Source organism: Triticum urartu, chromosome 5 (genome assembly GCF_003073215.2).
Source record: "Triticum urartu cultivar G1812 chromosome 5, Tu2.1, whole genome shotgun sequence".
NCBI classification, from domain to species: Eukaryota; Viridiplantae; Streptophyta; class Magnoliopsida; order Poales; family Poaceae; genus Triticum; species Triticum urartu.
In genome coordinates this window covers 3,511,212-3,522,938 of record NC_053026.1, presented here as the reverse complement: position 1 = coordinate 3,522,938, position 11,727 = coordinate 3,511,212, and the positions used below count along the sequence as shown (strand labels likewise).

General features: G+C 42.1%; 1 non-coding gene and 1 pseudogene across 1 annotated transcript; both read right to left on the bottom strand.

Moving 5' to 3' along the window:
• Window positions 1-4,367: 4,367 nt before the first annotated feature.
• On the bottom strand, window positions 4,368-5,332 carry LOC125555398 (annotated as a pseudogene).
• Window positions 5,333-11,278: 5,946 nt separating this feature from the next.
• On the bottom strand, window positions 11,279-11,351 carry TRNAR-CCU. Its single transcript has one exon. It is a non-coding gene; the product is annotated as a tRNA-Arg (tRNA).
• Between the last annotated feature and the right edge of the window lie 376 nt (window positions 11,352-11,727).

Genomic DNA, 11,727 nt, shown 5'->3' with positions numbered 1-11,727 from the left:
AAATACAACGCCAGGAAAGCTCGTCCCGTGCTCCCTCAATTTAAACGAGGTCAGAGACCAGGCAAGAATTGCACCACTCCGCCGCTCCACATCTCCTCCTTCCACCATTTTCCCCACTCTTACGATAGCATCCGACAAACAGGAAGAGCAGTTCTCCAGCTAGGTGGCCCGCCGAGTCCGGCAGATACAAGCGAGGAAGCTCGCTGCTCCACGTCCCTTGCCTAGCCTGATAGAGCAAGTTGCAGCCCCAAGCCGGCACATGGTTCAGCAACTCGCCGCTCCACCTCCCTCGCCTAGCCTAACGGAGCAAGTTGCAGCCCCAAGCCGACACATGGTTCAGCAACTCGCTAGCTCATGGAGGAGTGGCGAGTTGCTCCAGGCCAGCACGGCGGGGAGCATTGCAGCACGAGCATCGTCGATGACGCTGCGCCGTACCACGTCAGTGTCTGCGACCACGCCATCCGTCCTTTACGCGCGCATAGCCACACCATGCAAGCAGAGAAAGAAGCCGACTACATAGATGTCGACGAGGTGGTGGCCCGCACATCTGCGCCTGCCGCCATCAACAAGGAGAAGCAGAACGCAGGAGGCCGCCGCCGCTTGGATCCCATGAAGGCCACCGTCGAGGCACCGCCGGTGTACACAGCCGGTGTCTTGCCCTCTCGTCGGCCACCGTCGTCCTTTTACCCAAGAACCAACTTTGGTCAGTGCAGCATAGGGACCCTTCCCCTCCGGCTGAAGTATCCGGCGGCGGTTCCACTCTGATGAGCGATGGGGAAGCGAGCCCTCCTTTACGCTGAAGCATATACATCCGGGGCTCACCACAGCCAGTCATGGGGACGATGTTAGAGACCCGCCACGGCCGCCAGTAGGCTAGTCGAGGGTATCATATCATCGGAATGGATATCCGCCGCCGCCGCCGGACCTAAACTAGTCTGGTTTTGTTTTTAGTTGAAAGTATGTCCAAAATGTAACCGTCTTTGTTTAGTTTGCATTAAATCCGTCATGTTGATATGAAATCCGGCCAAGTTTGCATGAGTTCCATCTGGTTTGTTGAAAAAAAGTTTGAAATGTATGTAACTACGGTTAGATATAGATAGACGGGTACACACGGTGAGCTGTTGCATCGTCATCGTCTGTTGGCCACACAGAGTTTGCCGGAGATGGGGCCAAAAAGCCCCTCCCTTTGCTCGGTCGGGACAAGCTAAAGGTGAAACTGAAGCACAACGGCACCGCTCCGGGGCCGCGCAGCCGCAGCCGCTCGCATCTGTAGCCCCATGTACCCTCCGTCCAGCTCTAGCGTGAGGGCATCGGCAGGGGCGATGACGGCGAGCACAAGGCCCATCACATGGATACATGGGCCGGGGGTGGTGGACCTTAGCCTCAGGCTGTCACTCGGTGGGCGGTTCAGGGAGGAGAGGAGGAATGGCGAGGGCCTCGCAAGGTCCTCGCCGGTTGCATGCATCCAGGAGGTGGCGCCAACTATGGCAGATGCGGAGGCGGGGAATGATGCTGACGTGTAGCCCTCGGCGACCGCCCAGCCGCAGGGTAGTGGCTTCCCTCTGAATGGTGTCATCATTTCTAGGAGCACCTTCCTTGGTAGCACCGCTAGCGTTGAGGTCCAGCCCTCGGCGACCCCGCAAGGGAGTGGGAGTGGTTTCCCTTTGAACAACATCAAGGAGGAGGAGGAGGAGGAGGAGGAGGAGGAGCCCGTGGCAAAGCTGCGGGCGAGTTTGTGCCCATACCAAGGTGATGTTTCCATAATGCTATATATCTGTAATTCTGTATTTGTCCTTATAATTCAACGCGATCAACTAAATTCATGCTCAGCAATTGTCTTTTTTTAAGATTAGACTCAGGCCAGCTCATGCATGGCTCTCGTGTGCTGGGTTTGCATACATCTGACTGGTAAATATTTTCCTAGTTAGGTCAGGTGTAACAGACACTAAGTAGATGGAGAAGAAGCAGGGTCAAGGGTCAGCCTTTTAATGATTGCTTGCAGTAGTACGCACAGTGCTGAAGCTATAGTAGTGTAGTTGGATGAAGGTTATGAACCTATCCTATCCATCCATCCATCCATCCATCCATCCATATATGTTCTTTTGTTTGGCAATTGATGACCTTTTCTTTCTTGATTTTCATCGGTTTTCATCATGTTTCTTTCACGACGTTCTATTCCCCTTATTTTGCATTCTTTTCTTCCATTCTGTTTTTTTGGTTCCTTTGTTTCTCCTTTAGGGTGTTATTGGATTTCTTTGTTTTTCTAAGTTTCTTTATCGATTTTTGTTGGGTTTTTTTCTTCAACACTTGTGAAATTTTTTGGTACACATTCAACATTTTTTGTATACATCAAAAATATATTTATTATACAAGATTAAAATTTTAAAATACATGGTTAGCATTTTTTAAATACTTATATTTTTATGTCTAATTTTATCCATACACATTTTATTTTTTTGGGTATATATCTAATACGCATTTAACATGTTAGTTAATACACTGTCAACATTGTTTCTGTACAAATTTTTAACATTTTTCTTATGATTGATTATAAAAATAATATTAAGATTTTCGGAACCCATGGTCACTATTTTTTCTATATGCATTTAACGTTTTCAAAAGCTTGATTAACATTTTCAAGTACATGATTAAATAATACATGTTCAACATTTTTTTCTATACACATTTAACTTCTTTTAAATGCCTTATTCACATTTTTAAATAATTTCTAAGCATTTTTTAATACATGGTCAGCATTTTTATATAAACATTTCAGATTTTTCAAATACTTATTTAACATTTTTTTCATCTGCTTGATTAACATTTCTTAAATACATAATCAAGTTTTTTTATACATTTTGTATACACATTTAATATTTTTCAAATGCTTGGTTAACATTTTTTCAAATGTTTTACGTAAAGTTTTTTTGTAATATATTTATTTAGAATATTTGTAACTATAGACAAAACTAAAATACAAAGCAAAAAAAACAAAAACAAAAAACGTGAAAAAAAAACGAGGCTCTGTCCTCCAGTGCGCTTGCGCCGGCCCATCTCGTGCCTCCTTTCAGGCGAGGCTTCCCTCTATCTCATGTGAAGCGAGACATAGAGGCGTCCAGTAATGTGGGGCTCTCGCCGTAGGCATGTGATAAAAAAAAACTGCATACCTCTGTAAGCCCACACAGCCCAATGATCTAAAGTGGACATAGCTTAATGTACTGAGTTGGTAAAAAAAACTCATTAAATGTGTGAAAAAAAAGGTAATAAAATCCTTTGCAAATATTATGCAAGAACTTTGCTATTTGTACATAGAACACCATCAAGTTCGATAGTACCGCATGCTTTTCCTTTCCCCCCTTTTCTCAAAACACACAAAGTCGCGGATCATGTCTAAAAATCAATCGTGTATAAAAACACGCAAATGTGTTTTTTATATTATAAGGCCATACATGGCAATTTTATTTGGGTAGCTTGTCCACTTTGCCTCCGTAGTCGCATTGATATATATACTCGTTTGTGGTTAACTCTTTACCATGAGTAGTAAGTATGTTCAGATGTGATCAATTACTCACAACGTGGGCTCTGACTCGATAATCATGACAAGATATATGATGAGGGCACTAGACAAATGCATTTTGGCAAAACCATGTATGGCATTCTTGTTTGCTTTGCGTGTCCATTTTACATTGATAGTCACGCCAAGTTACCCATGTGTGGTTAACTCTTTACGCACGAGCAGTTTCACCGGTATTTTTGGATTCGATTGCTTACCCTTTGTTATGATCCGATCGCTTACTCGTGAGTACTATGCCACATGGGTAGTTTGTCACCATAGTGGTGCCCAGGGGCAGACCGGGGATTGGGCCAAACCCCGGGCCCTAGGCCGGCTACAGTGCCCAAGATGCTATACTAAAGGCAGTATTTATTCTGCAGGCCCAGGGCCCAGACCCCCCCGGCCTCGGTCCTGGACCCACCACTAGTGTCGACAAGATATATGATTAGAGCACAAGGAAAATGCCTTTAGTAAAGCCATATATATGACGTTCTTGTTTGGTTAGCTTGTCCATTCCGCCATGAAAGTCGCTCGGGATACTTGCTTGTGGTTAACTCTTTACTCACGAGTAGTTGAACCGGTATTTGATTGCTTACTCACGAGTAGTATGACCTGCATTATAGGATTAGATCACTTACTCATGAGCAGTATAGCCACTATATTTTGAATTCCAGTAAAAAAATAGAGAAAAAATATATCTTGAAGTTAATGTTACTATGAAGTGAGCTAAGAGTGAGCAAATGCAGGCACAGACAGTGAGAGCACATGATGTGTTTGTTTGGTCTACTAACTTGCACTTGTATTTAATTATCATCGATTTTTCTTGGGCACGCTTTTGATCGTGCTGACTTGTAGAACCCCCAACTGATCCAACTGATTGATCAATCAATCAAAAGAACATCAGTGCGTGTAAATGGATGGACAAACTAACTGAACCGACTCAAGAACAGAACATTGTTTTTTGTGATCGACCGACGAACGGATCAACACAAGTACACAACACGCACTAACTGCTAGAATCTGGTTTAACTAGTAGACATATCGTACACATAATTAGTTTTACAGTTTGCTGGTGGCGGTGGTGGTTGGTGCAGGTGCAGCGCCATCGGCGGCGTACTTCTTGAGGGCGTCGCCGGCGTGGTGGAGGTTGTCCGGCACGGGCAGGTTGCAGAGCAGCGTCACCTTGGCCTCGGCGATCTGCGGCCCCTTCTTCATCTCCGCCGACGGGTCCATCTTCCACAGCTTCACCTCCCACACCTGAATTGATTCTGAATTATCCCATGCATGTCCGAGCCAGAGGGAGAATAGCTAGACGATTAGGTTCGGAGTCCAGTGCAGACTGCAGACAGACCTGCGTGGAGCGGCCGAGGTGGACGGGGACGGCGCGGGCGAGCACGACGGAAGTGGTTGATGCTGAGGTGCACGCCCGCGACGCGGCGGTAGCCCGACGCCATGTGCGCGCCCATGCTGGCCAGCGCCTCCGACACCAGCGCCGACACGCCGCCGTGCAGCACCTTGAACGGCTGGCAGCAGCGCTCGGTGACGGGTAGCCTCCCGTCGAGCAGCGTGGGGGAGACCGTCTCGATCTGGAAGCCCACCGCGTGTAGCACTCGGTCCAGCTCCGCCGTGTCGATGTCGCTACTACCGGGCTTCGCCGCCGCCATGGCTGCTACGTGGGAGCACCTCGCAGCGCCCGGCCGCCTCTACGTAGATGAAGAAGAAGCAGGGGCCAGCCGTGCAATGATCGCTTGCAGTAGTACGCACAGTGCTGAAGCTCTAGTAGTGTAGTTGGATGACCTTTTTGTTTGGCAATTGATGCCTCTAGAGCAGCACAGCTAGCGCACGCACGGCTAGCGTCAGAGCCAGGTCACCTCCATCGAAACTCTATACGGCCCATGGACTTTTTGGTAAGCGTACGTGGCCCACTACCACTGATATCACGCTTTGTGTGATGGCTGGCCCATGTGGCTACCATTTTCGTCATTTCCTATTCGGCGCTTCAGGGGTCTGTTATTGTACATTTCGCAAACCCACGATCTAGGTGTTCATTGTACGGCACAGTAACCAACCGGCCACCCTCATTTGATGTGTTTATTTACATCTTCGTTCTTTTCTTCTTCTTTTTTTTTTCCTTTTTCTTCTTTCTTCTTCGGTCTTTCTTCTTCCTTCTTTTCTCTCATTTCCCCCCCCCCTTTTTTTTTCCTTTTTCTTGTTCTTTTTTCTCTTTTCTTGGAATTGTTTTGTTCAGATTTTATATTTATCTTCTTACTTTTATTTTTTGTTTTCTTTTTCCTTTAATAAATGCGTTTCTGAACTCTTTTTCAAAATAGATGAAATTTTTAGAAAATGGATCGTGATTTTCTTTGCAAAATCAATAACCTTTTTTCAAAATTGATAAAAAATAAATGTTGAAGAAATCCTTTAAAAGTTGACAGATTTTATTTAAAATTAATGAACCTTTTTTTCAAAATCGATGAACATTTTTCAAAATAGTTCTACTTTTTTCAAAATTGATGTATTTTTTTTCAAATTCGATGAGAGCAGCTCAGCTAGCGCACGCACGGCTAAGGTCAGAGCCACCTCATCTCCATCGAAACTCTATACAGCCCATGTGAACCATCAGTTATATCATCCTTTGCGTGATGCCTGGCCCATTTGGCTATCATTTTCCTCACGTGGTGATGGACAGAGACATGATGGGGGAGTAACTAGTTAACGAGCGCTCCTTCGGAAGCCTCGTAACGACCAGCGCCACTTGATATGCTCTCAGTCATTCGCCACGTGTCGCGCTCTGGACGCTCCCTCCGGATTTTATTTTTTTTTATTTTTCCGCATGAGTTTTCGGCTTTTTAAACGGTTTTTTCTAGGTTTTTTCGGCGTTTTGGTTTTTTTCCGGTCTTACTTAGCTTTTCGATCAAAAAACAATTAAAAAAAATTGCACAAGAAAAACACGTTTTCTTTTTTTTTCTTTCGCGAAAGTCACGGTTTTTTTTCGTAGGAGGCACGGTTGTGCTTTAGCGAGAGTCACGGCCGTGCCTTTCAGAAACGAAAAAAAACGTGTTTTCTGTTTTTTTTTCTTTCGCGAGAGTTACGGTTTTACTTACGCGAGAGGCACGGTTATGCTTTCGCGAGAGTCACGACCGTGCCTCTCGGAAAGGGAAAAATGAAACGCGTTTTCTGTTTTTTTCTTTCGTGAGAGTCACGGTTTTGCTTCCGCGAAAAGCACGGGTGTGCTTTCGTGAGAGTCACGGCCGTGCCTCTCAGAAAGGGAAAAAATACGTGTTTTCTATTTTTTTTCGCGAGAGTCACGATTTTGCTTCCGCAAGAGGTACGGTTGTGCTTTCGCGAGAGTCACGGCCATGCCTTTCGAAAACAAAAAAAAATGCGTTTTCCCCTTAGATATAAAAGAATCATTCTGAGCGAGTCCATAAGAAGCGACCTGCTTTTTCATCGGTTCCGGGGGAAGACCAAAGATCTTGCGCGACCGGTCCGCCAGAAAAACTAAAAGGAGAAAGATGTTTTTTTTCCTTTCATGAGAGTCACGGTTTTGCTTTCACAAGAGGTATGGGTGTGATTTCGCGAGAAGCACGGGCGTGCCTCTTTCGGAAAGGGAAAAAAACCATGCTCCCGGTTTGGTTTTTTCACCCGGTTTTTCCGTCCGGTTTTTTCTTGAAAAAAAGTTCGTCAAAACCTATTAACATGGAATCTAGTTTTGAAGATCTCGACGCGAGGAATCCAATGATAAAAACGATTCGAGATTTAGATGCACGGTTTAAAAGATAAAACATTTTGAATAAACGGATCTACGAAAAAAGGGAAAACTCCCAGGTTGCGACAAGTGGCGTGTTGCATGTGCGCCACTTGTCGCAACCTGGGAAAGTGGAGTGTTCTTTGCAACGAGTACTCCTTAATCAGTGATTTCGACATGATGGCTGGTCCATTTGGCTATCGCTGGAAGTGTCCGCAGTTATGGCCCGGCCCATTTTCGGGTTTTCGCTCGCTTGCTTGCTGCGTTCATCCTGGGTAAATCCTATTCTGCGCTGTAGGCGCCGGTTAATGTGCATTTTGTTAACGGGTGCTTGCAGCGCACACCACCTCCCGCCAGCTGGGCCGGCCCGTTTAATTTTTCTTCTCATTTGTTAAATCGCAAAAACAATGCGCTTCCGGTGAATAAAACTAGAGACCTCCCTCGTGTTACCACGCTACGTTTACCAAACCGCCACCAAGCCGGATATGGTAAGAAGCAACGTTTCCCTTCTTTTATTCTTTATTTTTCTTTTATTCTTTTTCTTCTTTCTTTTTCTACTTTCTTTTGTCCTTTTCCTTTTTCTTTTGTCCTTTCCTTTTTAAATTTTGATGTACTTTTTTAAAATTCGCTGAAGCTTTTAAAATTTTGATAAACTTTTTTCTAATTTGGTAAACTTTTTGTCAAATCTGCTGAACTTTTTCGAGATTCGATGAACTTTTTTTCAAATTCGACGATTTTTTTTAATTATGATGAATTTATTTCAAATTCGATGAACTTTCTTTCAGATTCGATGAACTGTTTTTCAAAATCAATGAACTTTTTTCCAAATCGAAGAACAATGCACTTTTCCAAAATTGATGAACTTTAATTGAAGAACAATGCACCTTTTTCCATTTTGTGAGTTTTTTCTTTTAAATTCGTGAACCTTTTTTTAACCAGTGATCTTTCTTTTGTGAATGGTTTTTTAATTCCTATTTTTTCAAAAAACTTACACATATTTTGTGAACAGTCAACGGTTAACTGGCCTGCCCGGTCAATTGGTAAAAAATAATCCCATACTAGTGAACTTGTTCTCTTTCACATAGGGCCGCTAGGATAGTTGTTAAGCGTAGCGCGCTGCAATTAATCGGAAGTAGGCGAATGGTCCGGTGTTATGCAGGATCTTGCGCGAGAGGTGTGGCTTGAGTTGGACTCCCCGCGTAGTACTCCTTTTTTTGGTGGTTTTTGCGCTACAGTATTTCTGTGCGCTACGGGCCGGCCCACTAGTTCTCCTGTGAGTGCCAGTTCGCTTCGGAGGTGCTTAAGGTGCCGAGTAGGACCTCCCCTCGTGGTGGTTTTCGTCGCAGGACTGTCTGATTATATCGGGTTTTTTTTTTCTGTTGTTTTCTTTCTTATGATTTTCTTCATTTCTTCACCGGTTTTTTAGGGGTTTCCATTTTCTTCTTTTTTTCTCACTGGTTTTCTTTGTTTCTTTCTCAATTTTACACAACATATATTTTTAGTGTACACGTGAAACATTATTGTTGACACACTTAACATGTTTTGAACAATTTTTTGAATACATGGTCAGCAGTTTAAAAATATATGGTGAACATTTTTTAAATACAGAATTAAATTCTTTTAAATATATATGTTTTTATATCTACTCTTATTTAATGTATGTTGTGCATTTTTCCGTAAACATTAGGAATAGTTTTTTATGCACGCTTAACATCTTTTAAATACAAGATCAACATTTCTTTCATACACATTGTATATTTTCTGTATACATTATTCATATAGATGGAAAACATTTTTTACTATACACACTTAACATTTTTCAAATTCCTGATTAATATTTTTCAAATACTTGAATAAAAAGAATTCAAATACTTGATTAACATTATTCAAATACATAATCAACATTTTCTCATACGCATTGTATATTGTTTGTATATATTATTCATATTCATTAGAAACATTTTTTATATACACATTTATCATTTTTCGAATGCTTGATTAATATTTTTTTCAAATATATGATCAACTTTTCTCATACACATTGTATATTTTGTGTATCCATTATTCGTATACATTAGAAACATTTTTCGAATGCTTGAGTAACATTTTTCACAAGCTGCGACATTTTTTGAATAGATGATCAAGTTTTTTTTCATACACATTGTATATTTTTTGTATACATTTTTCATATACATGAGAAAGATTTTTTCTATACACATTTAACAATTTTCAAATGCTTGATTAACATAGAGAGAGAGAGCGCATTGCACCTAATTAAGCGTGTACGTTTGCTTGAATTTCCGTGTGGCTTGTGAGTTTGGACGCTTGTCGTGGCCTAGACTCCATTGTTTATTATTATTATTATTATTATTATTATTATTATTATTATTATTTGTTTATTAAGAGAATCACACCTTTGCAAAAACATTAGGCATGGTTGGTTTTGTTTCAACCATATGCACTGTATGTGTAGAGACATCGTCCTCATTTTTACTAGAGAAGCAAAGAATCTCTACTATAGCACCCTCCGCCAATAATTTGCTAGAAAAAGTTGTCGATGCAACATCTCACAGCAAATATGATGAAGAATGAGGTGGAACCAATAAACAAAGAGTTGCCTGATGAAAAAAAGCTCGTCAAGTTGAAGCGGTGCGTATGTACTCCCGATGATCACTAGAAAAGAAATTATGTTTAGCTATAAAACATTTTACCTGTTCGGGGGCAGAAAATAACAACATAAGAAAAGTTATGACGTGGCATGCTGTATGTACCTGACAACTAAGAGCATGTACAATGATACTATCTTAGGAGTGTCATGTAGGATAAATAATAAAGTGGGTGAAAGAGAACTCATAAGAAAAGACTTGTCTTCTCTTAAGAGAAGATAAGAGATGATCTCTTACCGTAATATATCTCATCACGTTTTTAGGAATAGCTAGTTATGGATGATAAGACTAAGAGATAACTCATTGTAGATATTTTTCTTTGTCATCTCTAAATTACATGCAAGACTTAAAATAAGACTATCTTATCAACCATTGTACTCCCTCCGTTCCGAATTACGTGTCGCAGGTATGAATGTATCTAAATGTATTTTAGTTCTAGATACATCCATTTCTGCGACAAGTAATTTGGAACGGAGGGAGTACATGTCATAAGAATCACATGATAAATCGTTAGATAGGATAAAACTGACAAACTTTCCATTAAATGGGGTAACAACTATTTCGCAAAACAAAAGGGATAACAACTACATGTCATAAGAATCACATGATAAATCGTTAGATAGGATAAAACTGACAAACTTTCCATTAAATGGGGTAACAACTATTTCGCAAAACAAAAGGGGTAACAACTAGAAAAGCCTCGCTGGATGGGTGATCTGGATACAAAACTATTAAATGATAGATCATGACGATCCAGTTGCTATCTTTCTGTCTCTGTACTGTATGTACATGCAGCTAGCAGCAGTCGAGAACGATCGAGAGTTAGAAAAAGAAACGTTCCTATACCTGAGCACGAGGGGAAGATGAAGATAAGTGTCCGATAAAGAGGCTGAGTCGTCTTCGTCGGAGGCAATACTGCATCAGATTATAGACACAAGCCCCATGTCTAGCTTTGTTGGAATTCAAAGGAAAAACAAAATTCAAAAACGCGCCAGGTAGGTTAGCTTTGTTGGAATTCAAAGGAAAAACAAAATTCAAAAACGCGCCAGGTAGGTTAGCTTTGTTGGAATTCAAAGGAAAAACAAAATTCAAAAACGCGCCAGGTAGGTTAGCTTTGTTGGAATTCAAAGGAAAAACAAAATTCAAAAACGCGCCAGGTAGGTTAGCTTTGTTGGAATTCAAAGGAAAAACAAAATTCAAAAACGCGCCAGGTAGGTTAGCTTTGTTGGAATTCAAAGGAAAAACAAAATTCAAAAACGCGCCAGGTAGGTTAGCTTTGTTGGAATTCAAAGGAAAAACAAAATTCAAAAACGCGCCAGGTAGGGGTCGAACCTACGGCCTTCCGCTTAGGAAACGGACGCTCTATCCACTGAGCTACAGGCGCTACTATGAGAAAATTTAATGAGATGTTCTCTAGAAACAGCTTGGCAAGTGGCAACCGAATTTCACAAAAGATGAATCCCTATCTTTTGATTTAATTTTGAACTAGTAAAACTAAACGAATATGCGTTTGTTTGTCACAAGGAACTGAGACATTGTAAAAGCTAGAGACGATCGAAACACTATATATAGAACATGTTGGTGTACCTGAGGACGGTGTACCACATGTCGAGTGTCAACGCTACCACCCTCCTCAACATCTTCTCTAGCTCGAGCAGTCTCGCCACCATATTTGGCGCCTACGTCAGTGATCCTTACCTCAGCCGCTACACGCCATCGCCGCCGCCACCGTCCCCTCCTTCGTTGGCATGTTCATCCTC